This window comes from Pelodiscus sinensis, chromosome 27, assembly GCF_052426305.1.
Source record: "Pelodiscus sinensis isolate ZL-2025 chromosome 27, ASM5242630v1, whole genome shotgun sequence".
NCBI classification, from domain to species: domain Eukaryota; kingdom Metazoa; phylum Chordata; order Testudines; family Trionychidae; genus Pelodiscus; species Pelodiscus sinensis.
Window position 1 is genome coordinate 15,589,057 of NC_143078.1, and position 18,689 is coordinate 15,607,745.

The following is an 18,689-nucleotide window of genomic DNA, read 5'->3' on the forward strand; positions in this document are numbered from 1 at the left end:
CTCAGCGTTGCCAGTGGGAAGCGGAGCAACCTGACCCCTGCCTGCCTCCATTTCCCACTGGTGATGAACAATGGGGACGGTCCCACCCCTCTCCCCAAGCCGTGTGACTGGGAGCCAGGGGAACAGTGCGGGTGAGGACTAGATCTAACCACTTTCCACCACTACCAGTGACTCCACCAGCGGCAGACCTGCCCCCTGCTGCCCTGCTCCTGCCCCCCACAGCTCCGAGTGCCCCCCATGGAGGGGCTGCACAGGGCACAAAACCTTTTAGGGGCGGCCTTGGGTGGAACAGCGTTCTACTGGCCAGTCAAATCAGCCGTGTGTTTTTGAGAAGTGAAGTGCACAGTGTTTACCCCTTCTGCCTGGAATTTGACACACGATCCAGCTTCCCAGAATGGAAGCTTCTACTAAGGAGAGTTCTAGGACGCGGGCTGCAGGAGAAGCCTTTTAATACAAACTACGGGCAGCACACGCGCAGCTGGCTGGAGACGGCTCCCAGAGGCGTGAACGGTCCCATTCGGCTCCGGGAGGCGAGAGAGGATATACACTTTAGCACCGACATTGGCAATTGTTTCGCTGCTGATCATTTTAGCATCCAGCTCACACGCTGATCCCACATGCCCAGCCTGCCGCCCACGCTTCTGCGGACAGTAGGAACCGCAACTGTCCCCTTCCCGCTTGCCAGGACTCCAGCTTCCCTCCACCCCCACCAGCTGCTGCAAACTGAATCAGGCATGGGCAGTTCAAGATCCTGAAGGAGGCTCAAAGACTGAGGTGCAGGCACCGCGTTAGACCAGGGAAGGCGTAACTGAAGCCACCGCATTATTCATAACGCCAGGCGATGCATTAGAAACCACCCCGAAGCTCTGCTGTGACCAGTGTTCCCGCTAATCTTTTCCATGCACGTGTGAATTTTTTCCATGTGCGAAATAAATTTTACATGCACCATGGTATGTGCGGATGTGCACCACCAATAGAAAAAAATAGCTGTGGGTGCTCTGCTAATCAACTGGGTGGTATCGGATTCTCTCCTGAGCGGCTGCATGGGCACACAGGGACTACACACTGCTTACAGGGCACGCTGGCTATGACACTCCAGGGCAAACTGCAAGCAGCTTGGGAGAGTCCACAGCGATCGTTCTCAGGAACTTGGGACAGTCACCTTGGACCCTCCTCCTCCCCCCACTTGCAAAGAGAGCCTTGCTCTGCTTCCCTGGGTGTCAGCCCATTAGCCACTCACATTCCTCCTGCAGGCAGTGCCAACCTGCAAAGCAAAGCCGGGGCTAACAGCTCACCTCTGTCGCGAGCCCCTTTGGAGCGATCCCCTGTAGCACCCAGCCTCTTATCCACTGAGCACTCACAGAAACCCCAGGCCTCAGTGCACATTGAAAGTTCATTCCACATCCGCATGGAAAAGCTTAGAAGGAAAATTTGGCCAAGGGTGTTGTGATCAGGGCAGAGGACTGCCTGTCACGTTACTGAATTTGAGGGAAGCAGCCAGATCACGACTGCACCCACAGGTGGGGGTGTTGGCCCCAAAAATGGTATATGTGAGGTGTTGAATAGAAGCTCACTGTCTGCTAATCCTATGTACGCTAGTCATGTGCTTGTATAATGTCTGTGTGTGTAGTTAGGGATCTGTAATCTGTGTGGACACTGAATATTTCCCTGCATGTGGTTGAGCATTGGGCAGAGCCCGGCCTATGGACGTGCTAATTAGCGGGGCCCTGTGGGACAATGGCACTCAATGGGCCAAGGACACACCTAAAGAATGAGTGGTGACACCTGAGAGCTGCCAGCAGGGAACACAGGGATAGGTCGCTGGCCAGGTGACATGCTGAAGCCAAGAAGAGAGCAGGAAGGAGGGATAAAGGTCCATGTGGTGGACTCCATCTTGGTTCTCAGCTCAGCATTTCATCCCAGAGGCAGCAGCGCAGGGATCGAAGAGCCAGGAAGAACTGTGGACCCATCCTGATCCTAGGATGCGCAACAAGGACTTTTAAGCCAGCAGCTGTAACATCTCTGCTACAGCCTGCATCGAGACCTGGGAGATTCGATGCATGTAACGTATGATTCCTTAGCAACCTCACTCTCATGCTTTTCTTTATTGTAATAATAAACCTTTGGATGTTAGATGCTAAAGGACTGGCTCAGCGTGATTTGTGGGTAAGATCCAGAGGGTAAATTGACCAGGGATCTGTGGCTGGTTTCTTGGAACCAGACAGAACTTGTTCGGGGTAGGTGGGATTGGGTGCTAAGACCCCCCTGCCTGTGTATGGGGTCCGGGGACATCTGGGGCACGGATATTGCTGGGGTGTCGGAGGGGTTTTGCTCGTGAGGCTTCAGGCAGGCAGCTGAAGTGCTCTGTGGACTGGTTTGTGGCCTGTTTGGGAAGTTCACCAGTCTGGGGGCTGTAAAGAGCCCCGAAGTTGAGCAATTCACTCTGAGCAGACATCCTCAGCTGTGCCCAGACACGGCCCAGTCCGTCACACTGCCACTAAGGCAGAAGACAGCTGAAGAAATGTCCGTGTTCATCTGCAGCCATGTGACACAAACGCTTCATTCACAAACGCTTAGAAGCTGCTGCTGTAGGTAGCAGGTTTAAAACAAACAATAGGAAGTTTTTCTTCACACTGCCAACCTGTGGAACTCTTTGCCACAGGATGTTGTGAAGCTCAGGACTTTAACAAGATTCAAAAAAGAACTAGGTAAACTCATGGCGGTGAGGTCCATCAATGGCTATTAGCCAGGGTGGGTAGGAATGGTGTCTCTAGCCTCGATCAGAGGCTGGAAAGGGATGACAGGAAAGGAATCACTCGATTCCCTGTTCTGTTCACTTCCTCTGGGGCCTCTGGCATTGGCCACTGTGGGCAGACAGGACACCGGGCTGAATAGACCTTTGGTCTGACCCCGTCTGGCCGCTCTTAGATCCACCCTCCTGGAAAACACCTGCTTGCCATCAAAAGGAATTTAACTTAGATTTCTGGAGCAAGCATCCTCTCCCTACTGCCATGCCGAGCAACAGGCATTACTTGCTGGCTATGAAGGCATCAAGGCCTGGAGGCGAACTGGAGATCCAGTAGAGCAGGGGTAGGAAACCTTTTTTGGGTCAGGGGGCCACAGGAAAAAAAAAAATCAGCCGGGGGCCACAAAAGTGAGAAGCAAAAAAAGCCCCCAAAACCAAACAAAAAGCCCCTCCCTCATGTGGTGGCTGATTCCTGCGCTCCCCTCACACAGCATAGCCTAGTGGAGCCTGGGCTAGCAGACTTTGTGGGCCCCCTAGGCTGTGGGGTGTGGCCAAAACCGAGGGGCTCAGTGTGTGGGAGGGAGCTGCCGGAAAGTGGGCTTAGGGTCAGGCCCGGCTAAAGAGTTCATGGGGCCCAAGGCAGCGCTGTGGTTGGCCGAGCCACACAGCCCCCAGTCAGGGCAGCGAGTGAGTGGCCGGGCGGGTGGGGCTGGGAGCTGGGCACCGCGGGGCCCTGAATGCGCCGGACACAAGGCAACCGCCTCGCTCGCCTTGCCCAAAGGCCGGGCCTTGCTTAGAGTCGGGGGAGGGGGGTAACGGCACGTCGGGGTTCCCCCACCTCCTGCACCCCCATAGTGGCACAAACAGACTCCACCAGCTGGTAGAACAGAGGGAGTTTATTGCTTCTCCAGGATACAGCACAGCACAGATGTCATCTGGTTCCAGGGCAGGCCTACGATGCCTCAGCCCCCCTTGAGATGGGGGAGACTGGGCCCCTAAATCCCAGCCCCTTTCCCTAGGCTGTCTCCTCCATGATTCCAGACAGAAACTGCCCAACTTCCAGCCCTGCCCCCCAGCCAGGTGCTGGTCTCTGCCCCCCCCCCCTTTGTCTCTCCCTGGGAGGCTGAGCCGGGGTGTCCGGGTTAATCCACATTTGGGAGAGTCAGTGAGAATCTCCCATCCCAGCGCAGGGGGACCCCGGGTCACAGAGCAGACAGCCCCCCACTGCGTCACAGGGAGGGGGGGGCTGGTGGATCTGGGAGGGTGCAGGAGCGGGCTGGGGGTGGGAGGGTGGCGTGGGAGGCAGGGTGAAGGAGCAGAGAGGGGGTGCAGAAGCTGGCTGGGGATGAGGAGCGCCACAGGGTTGGACTACAAGCACCAACTCCCTGATGCCAAGGGAGGGAGACCCGGGACCCTCCACTGTAGTAGGGGAAGGGAGGCAGCTACCAGAGAGTGGGACCATACAGTGGCTTCATCAGAGAAGCAGCAACCAGAGCCGCACTGCAACATACAGGAAGCCCCTGTGCACTAGAGATGCAGCCGATGAAAGCACAGCGTGCCTGTCCTCTCACTGGCCGCCTCGGAGCCTGTCTGGCGTGCAGACGACTGTGAGACACAGAGCGTCCAAGGCTGCAGGGAAAACTCCCATCGTCAGTTGAGAAGTTGGGACCCTACTGTTAAAGGCTGCAGGGTAACGCACAGTGCACAGGGCAGAGTTAAGGGTGCCGGTGCGACTCCGGCTTCATTGCTTCCCAGCGCAAGTGGTTGGCCGGCAAGTGGAACGTTGCTTCTTCCTGGCGCGTCATGCGGTTTCCCTTGAACACGCACTTGCAGCCAGCCAGCGCGCGGCAGAGGAGGAGGGAGGCGGTGAGAGCAGCTACCGAGAATGCTGCGATTTGGCATCGTTTCCCTATTTTTAGGCACCGAGATTTGAAGAGCAGCGCTGCCCCTCGGCGAGAGGAAAGGCGACCACTTGAAAATGCGCCACTGCCGAGGTTCAAAGGAGACCCCTGCTCTTTTCCGAGAGACGCGCGAGTCTGAGCTTTCAGCGCCATCCAAGGCAGCGCTGGCTTTTAGTTCCGCTCAGTTTCCAGTCCGTTTCACAGAGCTCAATCAATTCAGTGCCTTCTGCAGCCTGGCTGGGATCTGCCGAGCCCCGGGCAGATCCTCTGGCCAGTACTCCAGAGTCCACAGCTCTCCCCAGCTAAAACGCCCTTGGAGGCCAGCTCTCCGGAGGCATCGCCCTAGTCCCTGCTGCCCGTCGCTCTGCCTGCGGAGGCCAGCTCAGAATAGCTTCTGCCTCACCATGCCCCGCCCTGCCATCTCAGCCAACGGGTAGGGACCCCATCGCCCCAGCATCGGCGGCAGCGGTCCTGCTCTTCCACTAACAGCCATCCCCGACTCCCCCTGCCACGGGCTCCGTCAGGCAATTACAAGTAGCACTGGGAGGGTCGGCTCGTACTTGGAGGCTTCCTTTGACACTCACAGAATCCGAGGAACACAAGTGTCGGGCTGGAAGTTGGAAAGCCCCAGGACTGGACACAAGATCCCCAGGAGGGATCTGTCCAGGGAAGAACTGAGCCTAACCTCCAGCCACGGTCCCTCCCTGTGGCCTGACTTGCAGAGGCAGGGAGCCTCAGAGCTCGGTCTGCCAGAGCCCTGCTGATGTGGGGACATCAGGCCTGGCCCTCCCACACCGGAGGGGCGAGTTCTCGCAGACAGACCACCCCTGTTCCAGCCCCTTCCCCACACGCAACTCACTGACACGGACGTCACTAACCCCAGTCCAACGCCCACTCCCCATTTCCAGCATCCTGCCAGCAAACCCCCGTTTTTCTGAATCTGCTGCCCCTCTGCCCCACCCGCACTGCAAAACCCGTCTACATGCAGAAGCAGCTTAGATCCCCCACTGCCAGCTGGGCTCCCCCCCATGGCTTCCCCAGATGCTCACAAGCTACAATTCTCAGCCGGGAGACCTGAAGGGATTTCAGAAACATGCTGACACTCCCTCCCTCCCCTCCCATCAGCTCCGTGCCAGAGGCAGACAGCCGTGGGGGCTGCCTCATCGCTCACCCACACGGAGTACGCCCAAGGCTCAGCCCAGCTCGCTCCGGATCTGACAACACCAGCATTATTGTGTACAGACCCTCGCGCATGCAATGGAGATAAGGTAGGCAGACGCCCGGAGACTAGAGCCGCAGCTGCACAGTGGCAGGGCTCTTCACAACCCACGGCGCTGGCTTCGCACCTTCCAACGTGCAACGGGAAACAAGTCACCGTGGCGCCCAGAGCCACGGCCTGGCCACGGGACCTGGCTAGGCACGGCTCGGCTGAACGGGCAGCTTCCGGGGGCGCACAGGACGTCCCCCTCAGCCGAGGCAGGCGAAGACGCAGGCAGGTGCCCATGCGGCCCTGCAGTCCGTCCCTCAGGCAGGAGGAGCGCTCCGCACAATCCCGAGCGGCGGCTCAGACGTGCCCTTTGACACCTAGGCTATGTCGACACCGGCGCAATGCTGCGCCAGAGCTATGCGAATGAGGCTAAGCATGGACTATCACCGAGCCTCATTTGCATACCTAATGAGCTGCCATTTTTACGGCAGAGGCTCGTGCGCCAGAAGGAGCGCCGATTATTTTCAGGAATAGCGGCATTGCGCAAGAAGGGGCAGTGTAGACAGCTCCTTCTTGCGCAAAAATGGCAGCTCATTAGGTATGCAAATGAGGCTCGGCGATATTCCACGCATTTGCATACTTCTGGTGCAACAACCCGCCAGTGTAGACATAGCCCTAGCATGGATGGGGTCCCAGGGAGCCATAGCCGCCTGCAGAGACGTGCCCCCTTGCTCTCCACCCCACTCTCTCAGCCCTCTCCTCTGTCCACGCTAGGACTCATTGCCAGCCAGAAACTGCAGCTAGCAAATCCACCCCCTCCACACACCCAGCACCTGCTGACAGGGGACCACACAGCTCCTCAGGGCTGGCTGCCAGACGCTCTCCCCTCGCCCGCCTCCCTGAAGGAGGGCCCAGCGTCCATCCAAAGCACAGAGGCTCTGGAGGAGCGGAGGGTTTCACTAACCTCTCCCCTACGATATCCTCGGAGGGGTCCCACGCCGGGCCCCAAGGCGAACGGGGTCAAACAGGCCACTCAGTGCCCTTTAGGGAGCCAGTCACAGAGGTCCTGACCCCCAGGCAGACCCCCACTTGGGACAAGCCAGGCCAAGGGAGCTGGCAGGGGGTGACAGTGTAGTCCAAGAGGTCTCTGAGGGGCCAGGTGGGGCAGGACCCTGGCAGGAAGAGCTGGCTGGGGAGCCCTCCAGGGACAGGGGGGGGAGCCATCGGAGGCTGCCTGTGGCGCTTAGTCTAGTCCCACTGCCGTGCAAATAAGGAGAGAGGCAGCAGGAAATGGTTGGGCAGAGCCACCCCAGAGACCAGGCAGGAGCCATCCCAGCGCCAACAGTTAAACACTGCTGGGACGAACGCGCCACGTGCCCAAGCCGGAGGGCGAGCCGCACAGGGAGGCCGGGGGGTGGGCGCTCCTGGAGAGCAAGTTGCTGGCTGAGACAGCCCCCGGGGGTAGCAGCAATGGGGAAGGTGTCCAAAGCGCAGCAGTAAGCCTGTGCCATGTCCACCCAGGAGAGGAACACTGACAGCTAGCCGTCCACCAGGCCAAGGAGAGGGGCTGGCCCCACAGCAGGGAAGGCTGGGACAGGTGAGAAGGGTCTGAGGTACCGAGTAGCAGCAAGAAGCAATTGAGCACGGTTGGGGGAAGCAGCCAGAGACTTGTGAGGGGGCCGCAGGAGAGACTGGGGGAAACCGTCTCAGCCTTGCTACTAAGCTACGGGTACCACCAAAGAAATTCGGGCCTCCAGTCCAACCTTTTAAAGGAAGCCTTATCCAAACCAATGCAGGACAACATCCGCTTCAGGGGTGCTCAGAGTAGAGTGAATAGGGCCTAGAGCCATGCTAGTCTGTGCCCTGCCAGGCGAAAGGATAGCCTAGTGGCTAGGGTGCTTGTCTAGGATTTGAGACCCAGTCTGCTCTGCCACTGACTTCCCATGTGACCTTGGGCGAGTCACTTACTTTCTGTGGCTCATCTCCGCTTTACAAGTGGGGAACTAATACCACAGCCCTACCGCACGATGTGCTGGGAGAATAAATACAGTCAAGGCCGCAGCCACTCAGATACTATGGTAACAAGGGGCAGATAAGCAGCAAAGTGAGATAAAAGCAAAGGGTTACACAGTTGTCAGCTCATGCTGTAGCGTCAAGGAGAGAAATTGCATGGTACAATTATCGCCGTTAGCCTCACCTTCCCCGTCACACGCACTTCCTCCACCAGAGCTATTTTTGGTGGCCGAGCTCGTTAGCATTCCAGAGAGCAGCCGGCAGGAGTTGGATGCAAACCGTCACCCAAGGAAACACTCAGACAGGTTTCCCACTCCTCTCCGCAGCAGCACTGTGACCCAAAGCCGGCAGGATGAGAGCCCTGTACCTAGGCAGGCTTTCACAGTCCCCAGGCCGCTACGCTCCACCAAGGCCAACGAACCCCAGAAGAGGCCAGGGAGGGGACACAGGTTCATTATTTCAGGCAAGCCCGTCTCTCTGCCAACATTGGACAGCTCTAAATTAAGGCCAGAAGAGACATTAGGACCATCTTGTCCGGCCACTGGCATAACAAAGACGCCCCCTTCCCCCCCCTTTGATTCCTGCCTCAAGCTGTACATCGCGGCTGAGCGAGAACAGAGCTTTGGGGATTCGTCCCATCTCAGTGCCAGGCGCCCGAGGCGTGGAGAATCCGTGGTCACTTGCGCTAACGGTTTGTCCCACGCTGCCCTTGTATCCAGTCTGAGCATGGCTCGCTTCAAAGCCCAGCCATCGGTCTTGGCCTTTGCCCTCCCAGGAGAGCGGCTCCCAGGTCCCAGCATGCTAAGGACCTGCACCTAGCGTCTCTGCCAGCAGCGCTTTGTTAAAGGCTGACAGGTGAAGATGTGCCCAGGAATTCCCTTCATCCCCATGGCCCCAAGATCACGTTGGTCAGTGTTTGGCTGTGTGTTGCCAGCACCGATGAGCCTAGGCTCCCTCCCCCCCATGCTGGGCACCTTCCCACAGTAAGCCCGCTAGGGCTGCGACTCACTCTTCACGTTCAGATGAACAACCCAATTTTAACCCCCTGCGAATTTATCACCATGGAAATGAGCAGACACTGCCAGATACCCTCCTGGGCCATACAACCTCTCAGGTAACCGAGCCCAGGCACAATCGCACAGGTCTGGCATCTTCATTCCTAGCTTTTACCATTGTCCGGAGACACTGACGCCAGCCATCACATGGAGCCTCGAGGGACTCCCCACCATACCCGGCCCAGAGAGCATCCTCCGGTCACGGGCACTTGTCACACGCCAGACACTCCGCCCGCCGTCACCCCAACGAGCAGCTATGGTCAAGAGCCCAGAACGTACCACATCCAGGTCTCCATGCACGGTGCAGGAACAACGTCCTCCCACGCATCCTCCATATGCTGATCTACCCATCCCCCCTCCATATGCCAACTGGAACCCTCAGTACCCCGTCCCTATTCGCCTCCCATCGAGACCGGCCATCCAGGTACCCACCGCCAGCCAGTCCACAGACCTCCAGCCAGGCTAGCACGTGACTTACTTCCTATGGCGTGAAGGGCTCAGACTACAACGGCATCCCGCACGGTGGACCTGCCCAGCTAGTCTCACATGCTAGACACTTCCAGTGTGCAGCTTCCAAACCTCCCACAGGCAAACCCTCATTCAACAGGTGCAGGCAGGGCAGAGGCGAGCTCAGAGCCAAGACTGCAGGTGTGGTTGGAGGAGCTGTTCATTTACCGTCTCCGCTCCTCGTGTACATGGCTTACACCAAGGCCGGGCAGGAAAAAAGCAGCAGCCTGCCAGAGACTCACCCTGGCCGCTATATTTACATGCGCCTCCCCGGGTATTGGGTAATCGCAGCTCATTGGCCACAGATTGCCACGTGCAGCCAATGGGAGCAGTGGGAAGTAGCGAGGTCCGGGACACCACTTCCCGCTGCGCCCATTGGTTGGCCAGGAACAGCGATCCACAACCAACAGAGGATGCCGGGGTGCAGACGACTGGGCTTACTCGTTAACTGATCCGTCTGGGGTTAACCCTAATCCTGCTACACACACGCCCCCGCCTTGCTGTCTCTGAACCAGAGGAAGCAAGGGGAAGTGGGGTGGGAGCCAGCTTTTGAACCAGCTCCCCACAAGCACCGGATCCCTGCCTCTCTCACCCCCCGTGCTACTGCCTCTGATAGAGGGGCAGCAGCGGGGAAGGTGAGGGGGGCAGGTGGGAGCCGATATGCACGAGGAGCTGGCGCTCTGCACGTGCCAGCTCCACAAACCTGCCTGCCCCCCTTGCTGCCTCCCTCAGAGGCAACGGGGTGGGGGAGACAGGCAGGACCAGGGGCTGGAGGAAGCTGGCTTAATAGCCGGTTGCCCCCCAGCACGGGCTCCGCAGTGCTGCCTGCACCCCTCCCCATTCTGCTGCTTCCATCAGAAGCAGGGGCAGGGGAGGCTGCCACGAAGCAGCCTCCGTCCCTGACAGCCCCAGGCTCGCCGTGGACAGGGGCTGCTGCCGCCCCTCGCTGGCAAGGAGCTGGCTCCCCTCGTGGCCCACCTGCAGCCCTGCGCTGCCGCCCCAATACAGAGAAGAAGAATTTTGCCGTTGCCGTAACTACCGCCTCCCCGGGAAATGGAGCCCCGAGACCCTGCACCGGCGTGCTGCAGCTGTCCCGCTGCCGTGTTGTAAGCTCCCCCCAGCTAACGAAATTCCAAGGCAGGCAGCTAGCAGCTGCCACTTGGCTGCACCATGCTCGGCCGTGGCAGGAGAGGAGCCCGACTGGCTGCTAGGCCACCCTCGTAGGGGGCAGGGAACGTCACGGACGTGCCCTGGGCACAGAGCCAAGAACTGCACTGCAGGGACGGCATCCAGGGAAGGGGAGGTGGACTGCCCCAAGCTGCAGCACCCGGGCAGCTCCAGGAAGCGTGCACCCCAGCACGGGGCTGAATTCAGCCTCCAAGTGCTGCCCAGGCCTTATCCCCACTAGATATTTCCTCTGCCCCCTCCCGCCTCGCCACAAAGAGCCAACCCCATTGCTATTCACCCCACGGCAGGCAGGACGCCGGCGGCCGCTCCCCACTGGCCTCCCAGCCATGCAACGGACCCCTGGTGGCAACCGTGGGAAGCTCGGGGGCAGGCGTTCGAGCGGCACCACAGCCGGAGAGCAGAGGAAGACACAGCCGCGTGACTCGAACGCTTCGCGCCTCCCCTCCCCGCAGGGGCCGAGCGCGGGGAAGCAGCGGAGGCAGCTCCCTGGAGATGGTCCCAAATCCGACTTCACAGCCTCGCACGCTGAGGGGGGGGTATCAAAATCCAGCAAGGCGCCAAGATATTCAGCATCGCCACGGCTACCTCACCCTGCAAGGCGCACGCCCACACCCAGCAGCGCGTGCAGGGGCGGGAAGAGAGCACAGGAGCCGTTGCAAGAGGCATAAAGGCAGATGCCCCAGGAAGAAGGCAGGGAGGGGCCCAACTGCAGCAGCGAGGTGAAGGGAGGGTGACGAGCCAAGCGCCCCCAGCCACACCCTTTGCAATCGACAGCGCTAGGACTGGAGGGGAAGAGGCGCACGGAGGCAGCTCTTGCAACGCGCATTGGAGCTGGAAGGGGGTGAGCGATACCCTGTGCATCCCTCCCTCCTTGCTAACGGAAGTTGCAGGCCCTGCGAGGTTCACTCTTTGGGACGTGGAGGGGCTGGCTGCTCTCCCCACTGAAGGGCGAGCTCCCCAAGCACTGACGCTTTCCTGAAGCCTCATGCCCCCACAGTGCCCCACAGCCAGGCTGCCAGATCCCACCTCTCTATTGCACAGGGACCCCTCCAGGGGATCCCTCACCCAGGCAGAGAGGGATGTGGGGCTAAACTAGGACCATGCTAGGAGTGCCCCACATCAGGCAGGGGCGCAGAGGGAGTGGGATCCATGCCACTAGATGTGTTGAAGGGATTTACCCCTCTCCATTGGCTTTCTGCAACCTCTCCAGGCCACTGTACCCCTCACAAGAGTCCGATTCGTCTAGGTAGCCCAAGTTAAACCTCTCGGAAAAGCTACTTGCTTACAAAATCAGACACAAACACACAAGAGCGTCGCAGCCTGCCCTCACTGAAAAATTGCTACTTTCTCTTTTTTGCTATAGAATTATAAAATAAATCAACTGGAACAAATATTGTTAATACTGAAATGTCAGGACAAGGCTCTATCAGGACAGACTCGAGTTTCCTAGCGGCTTCGCTAGCACCTTTCACGCGGCCTGCTGCAAATCCCAAGGAGCTGCTGTAGCTTTGGAAGACCTCTGCATCCCCCCAGGGGTACGCAAACCCCTGGCTGAGAACCATTGACTTAGGACAGCTCAGGACACGCAAGTTGTTCCCTCTGAGACCTGAATCAGCAGGCAGCTGAACCCGCCACATCGCAGAAAATCCAAGTGCGGATGCTTTGCTGGGGAAGAGATGCGGCAGGACGCACTAAACACCGTGACTATGTCTACACGACGAGTTTTCTCGGCAAAAAATATGCTAATGAGGAACTCATTTGCATGAGCCGTGATCTCATTTGCATGTTTTCTGCCGATCTTGCGGCATAAGGATCTTGCGGGAAAAGGGGCTTTTGCGCAAAAAGAAAACAGCCCCATTACTTGTTTTTGCGCAAAAACCCCTAGCGCAAAAACGGATCGGCAGAAATATGCAAATCAGATTTGTATGCGTTGTGATGAGTCCTGCATTAGCATATTTTTTGCCAAGAAAACTCGGAGTGTAGACGTAGCCCGAGTTCTTACAGATGCCGAGTCCTGGGTTAAAGAGAGGACTGAGGGATTACTTAGCTCGCCAGCTCTTTGGAGCAGGGGAAAGCTTTGACTTGCATCTGTACAGGGCCTGGTCCGTACCCAGGGCTGATGGGCATTATGGCAACAGGAACTTTCGGAATAGTGCCTGGCGTGGCAACTCAGGGGAGCTCTCGCTCCACCCCGTCCTCACAGCAGAGCCCTGCAGATGCCCATGGCTCATTTTTGTGGCTACAAAATGTGGCATCAGCACGGGGCTCTCCCCAGTGATGCTCCAAGCCCTTTCCCTGATTTCCGAAGGACGAGCCACAGCCAGGGGGCGCTGTTCCACGACGCAGAAAACTAACAAACAGGTAGGAACCTGGTTCCTTGCCCATGCAGCAGATGGGATCCTACCAGCAACCTGCGGACAGGAAAAGCCACTGGCTGCCAAGACTCGCTGATGGGGCAGAGGGGGCTTAAAGCAGGAGCTAGGGCTCGAAGCATCTGGTGCCCAGGCCTGTCCCCCTTGGCACAAAGAGTCCTCCTCTTTGAGGGAGAGCATCTCTGGCGTGTTAGACACACACAAATCCCGGGGATTCAACGGGCCTCAGCAGATCAGATTTTCTCCCTACAGGCGAGGAGGCAAGCAGAGCTCTCCCTCAGGCCAGGAGCAGGCTGGCTGGCGGCGCCTTGGAGGGGAGGTCGGCTTCTTTTACAGAGCTGCCACGACGTCAGCCCCTTTCACGCATGGGGAGCAGACGCACAGGATCCCAGCAGGTCTTTGGTGCTAGGTCAGGACATTAGACACAGGCAGCTAAGTGCTCAGGCCACACGATCCCCTCCCCTAGCGAGCTGGGTGTACCGTTTGGCGTTTCCTACCCTGAACTGGCACTCATCCGGGGGCAGCCGCTACACGTCACGCATGGGAAAGCCACTTCCCAACCAGCTTTACACAGCACCTCTGGCCTAGCATCGCTGCCAGTCAGCTCCATGCTTTGGCAGCACCCCAGAACCTGCCAACGGGAGCACACATGAGCCAGCTCCACTCTCGCACAGTCCCAGACGTGTCCGACTGGTCCACGTGGAGCATGTCTGACTTGGGCCCATCCAGTTACACATGCTGCTCAAAGCGCCCCCTGCTGGAGCTGGTCGGTGCGCAGCAGGATTCATAACAGCACCGCCCGGCCTCCCTGGGCTATACAGTAAGGCTGTGTCTAGACTGGCAAGTTTTTCCATAAAAGCTTTTGCGAAAAAGCTTGCCAGCTGTCTACACTGGCCGCCTGAATTTCTGCAAGAACACTGACGATCTCATGTAAGAAATCAGTGCTTCTTGAGGAAATACTGTGCTGCTCCCATTCGGGCAAAAGTCCTTTTGTGCAAAAGGGCCAGTGTAGACAGCCCAGATTTGTTTTGCGCAAAAGCACGTCTAGATTGGCCACGGATACTTTTGCAGAAAAGCATCCGTGCCAATCTAGACGCTCTTTTCCGCAAATGCTTTTAACAGAAAACTTTTCCGTTAAAAGCATTTGCGGAAAATCATGCCAGTCTAGACGTAGCCAGTCTGAATCATAGAACACAAGAACTGGAAGGGACCTCGAGAGGTCATCGAGTCCAGTCCCCTGCCCTCACGGCAGGACCAAGCACAGACTAGACCATCCCTGACAGATGTCTGTCTAACCTGCTCATAAATATCTCCAGAGATGGAGACTCCACAACCTCCCTGGGCAATTTATTCCAGTGTTTCACCACCCTGACAGTTAGGAAGTTTTTCCTAATGTCCAACCTAAATTTCCCTTGCTGCAATTTAAGCCCATTGTTTCTTGTCCTATCCTCAGAGGCCAAGGAGAACAATTTTTCTCTCTCCTCCTGGTGACACCCTTTTAGATACCTGAAGACCACTATCATGTCCCCTCTCAATCTTCTCTTTTCCAAACTAAACAAGCCCGATTCTTTTAGGCTACGTCTACATTGGCATGATCTTGCGCAAATACTCTTTAACGCAAGAGTGCTTGTGTTAAAGTATTTGCGCAAGACAGCGTCTACACTGGCATGTGCCTTTGCGCAAGAGATGTGCTTTTGCGCAAGAGCATCCGTGCCAGTGTAGACGCTCTCTTGCGCAAGAAAGCTCCAAAGGCCATTTTAACCATCGGGCTTTCTTGAGCAAGAAATTCATGTTGCCTGTCTACACTGGCCTCTTGCGCAAGAACAGTTGTGCAAGAGGGCTTATTCCTGAGTGGGAGCATCATAGTTCTTGTGCAAGAAGCCCTGATTTCACACATTAGAACGTCAGTGTTCTTGCGCAAGAACTCCCCGCCAGTGTAGACAGGCAGCATGTTTTTGCGCAAAAGCGGCCGCTTTGGCACAAGATCGCGCCAATGTAGACACAGTCTTTCTTCATAGGTCATGTTCTCTAGACCTAGGATGTGGATCATGAGGTGCTACGTCCCCCATCACCATAAACACTCTGGATTGGTCAGCAAGATAGGGGCGTGGCTGGGTGGACAAACTGAACTGGTTTACACACAACATTGCACTGAAATAGCAAGCGTGAATGAAAACCCATTTAGTTACGACTGTGTATAGCCGCACAGGCATGAGTTACGCCAAATTAGAGAGTCCCGACACGGGTTGGCACTGTGGCCTCAGACTAGATTTTAAACCAGGTTTTGTTCATTTTCGGCGTTCAGAGAAGGCCTAAATTTGCTGTCGCTGTTTATTCCACAAATACCCACACAGCTTGCACCAAAATAACGACGCCAGATTTAACCCACGCTGCTAGGCATTTCAGCATGAGCCTGCATGAGCAGCAGCCCCAGCCCATTCTGTTAACACATTTCGCGCTCACACTCGGAAGAAAAGGTCCACTAAGAGTTCCTCTCACTGCCCCTAAGTTAATGGCTCAGAGATTTCCCAATCCATGTTTGCAAGTCACCTAAGGAGATGGCAGGGGAGAGAAGATCAGATATTCCCAAGCAGAAAACACCTTTTATTTTAGAAGACAAGAGTTGAGGCTTCTGTTGGGGGTGAATCTAATATTTCTTCCTTGGAGAAGGTTAGACTGGGACTTTACTCCAGGAAAAGGTGCCAGACTTTTGTTCGTTATACTTTTTTTAAGCGCATCTTTCCACCCCATCCCTGTTAGCTTCAGTTCCCACGTCAACGTCTCCACGTCCTCCCTGCCACCAAATCTTACCCCTGCACCTGGGTTAAGTGGCCTTTAAAGCAGGCTCCAGGGCTGTCTCTATTCCTCTCCTCCCGAAATCCCCACCTCTTCTGCTGGATTCTGGCAAGCAAATCTCTACTCCACGCACCTCCAGAGTGCTGGGCCTGCCAGGAGGTTCATAAAAAAAAAAAATAAAAAAAAAAAAAAAAAACCAGCAAGCAAATGGTCTGGTAGTACTTTATAGACTAACAAAACATGTAGATGGGATCATGAGCTTCGTGGGCACAGCCCACTTCTTCAGATGATTGGAGTGCCCCACGAAAGCTCATGATGCCATCTACATGTTTTGTTAGTCTATAAAGTGCTACCGGACCATCTGCTTGCTGTTTTTTTCTGTAACAGACTAACTCGGCTACCCCCTAAAGGTCTTGAACATGCAAGGAGGTTCATAGAAACCCAGGCGTCTGGCAGACTGCTGAAGGACAAAGCCTGAGAGCGGACACACCAAGCCACCCCCGCCCCCACAGCAGATAGAGGCCCAAGGGCAGACACTTTCTGGGGACCCTTGCTGAGCCTGCTCAGTGTGATCCCTGGGAAAACAGCTTGGCTGTCAGGAACAAGCAAAGCGAGACAAGTTCAGTCACCTTCAGTGAGATCACAGAGGAAAAACCCAGCTTAGCCGGACTAGCACTGAAACCTGGCTGGGCAATGCTACCAGCACAGGCCCAGAGCAGCTCAGGTCAGGGGCTACTCCATGGACAAGGAGATATGGCAGCCACAGGCTTCGTCTGACATGGAGGGTAAAGCCACTTGAGCCCACCCGCCTGCTAAGCACGTGGTTGTCGGACCACCCCATGCGACACCCCCATTTCTCGGGCTGGGGGCCACGGATTGTGGACCAACTGGTCAGTGATTTCTTTAAAATCATATTTAAACATTCATATCATGTCTCTTGATTTCTCAGCCCCCCTTCCCTGCCAGGCAGCAGGCTGTGGGGGATGGCAGTCCCACGGAGAGGGACAAAGTCCAGAGCAGAAGTTGCCACCTAACTCCCCTCAGAAGGCCCAGAGAGGGGGGCCGAGAAGTTTGCTGGTTCCCTTAGCAGAACTGCAAGAGCTGCTGTCCAGCCTGACACTCGACTCTCTGAAATTCATCTGCTCGACAAGCTCCAGTAACACCCGTGTGGGTGACCAGATCCCACATCAGTCATGAAAACCTTACAGGTCTCTCCTGTGGTCTTTGGTGCCACCTTAGAGCCCCTGTTGAGTCTGGGCAGACTCAGAGGCCCAGCAACCTTGATACTCACATCTCCACCCCTTCGATTTCTCCCATCTGATAAGTGGGGCAACTGGGATGGTCTTCACTAAAGATGTCCTGGGCTTAGTACGTTCACAGGACACAAACCAACTGAGGAGCCCATGCATATGAACCCTTAGCAAATTTCAGCCAACGCCCATCCAAACCTTGATAAACTAGCCCCAAAAAGCACTAATGGCACCGAATCCAACTGACACAGAGTGTTCCTATAACCCTGTCACAGTGAAACCTTCACCGCCACTGGGTGCATCTGACAGTCATTCCAGCCCGCGCTGCACAAACCACAACCCGAATCAAGCTTTTGGCACAGACTTTGCCAGCTGCCTTTGTCCTCAAGAGACCCGTTTTAGGAGTTGAGAGAGGCAGCCACAGTAAATCCGCCTGTTTCCTAGCCTCACCGTCACTATGGGACACTGAGGACTTTGGGGGCAGGTCACTCCTCACTACCATGGAATTCTTACACCTTCCTGGGAAGCGTCTGGTGTGGGACAGCAGACAAGCTAGACTAGCCCCAAGCACTCTTGGAAAAGCGGGGACAAGAGCTGAACACTGCTGGATCTGATGCAGCCTGGCAAAGCCTGAGCTCCTGCTCAGATGACATCAGTTCTCGGTTTTATTTCCAACAAATGCCGACACGACAGCATCCCGATGCCTGAGGGACAAAGCACCCAAAATCAAAGTGCCAAGTCAGAGCGCTGTCGGAAACCAGTTCACACTGTATGTAACACCATCTGGGAAGAGAGTGGAGGATCATTTTTTCCTTTCTATTCTTGTCTTATTGTGTGCCTTCACCAGCACCGTGCAGTCTAGTCAGTGTCATCCTAATGACTGTGCCACCAGCCTGGATCCCTGTTTGCCTCTGGAGGCCTTTCACACATGGGAGAGAACTGGCCTTCACTCCGAACCGGGAAAATCAGGTGGAAAACCCCACTGAAATTGGCAGGAAAATTCAGGGCCAGCTGGAGACCCAGACAACAGTGCTCACACAGCAGAGGAGCTGCCTTCCCCAAGGATCTGGGCAGGGCAGGAGTAACAGGGCAGCCCCGCGCAGCACCCCCTAGGCAGTGTGCCCCCCAGAGGGAAAGGGCCCTCCGGGAGCAGTGTACCCCAATAAAACCCCCAAGAGAAAGGGCATCCTGGGGCCAGGCATCCCTCAATACAAAGGTCCACCCGGTTCATAGCCCCTCCCCCGGCAGTGCACCCACCCAGACAAAAAGACCCAGAAACCTCCAGAGCAGCACCCCCCAGACCCCTCCAAAGCGCCCTGCCATGAGAGGGGGGGCCCAGCTCAGCGCCCCCCAGCGCAGCGTGCACCCCCCAGGCAGCGCCCTCCCCCGGCTCAGAGACCCCCCGCTCCAGAGCAGCACCCCCCAGACCCCTCCAAAGCGCCCTGCCATGAGAGGGGGGCCCCAGCTCAGCGCTCCCCAGCGCAGCGTGCACCCCCCAGGCAGCGCCCTCCCCCGGCTCAGAGACCCCCCCCTCCAGAGCAGGGGCCCCCGCTCGCGGCCACTCACCGGCCGCAGCAGATGCGGCGAAGGCAGGAGCCAGCTGAGCAGCTCCCCGCCTGTCTCTGCACCGCCGCAGCGCCGGCCGAGCCCCGCC

General features: G+C 56.9%; 1 protein-coding gene across 5 annotated transcripts in view; it reads right to left on the reverse strand.

Annotated features, from left to right (window-relative positions):
* PPFIA4 (PPFI scaffold protein A4) overlaps window positions 1–18,689 on the reverse strand; it is a 148,817-nt gene extending 130,128 nt beyond the window's left edge. For all 5 annotated transcript variants that reach the window (XM_075910026.2, XM_075910022.2, XM_075910024.2 and 2 more), the window contains exon 1: window positions 18,602–18,689. The gene's annotated coding sequence lies outside the window, so the exon portion shown is untranslated. The remainder of the gene's footprint in view (window positions 1–18,601) is intronic.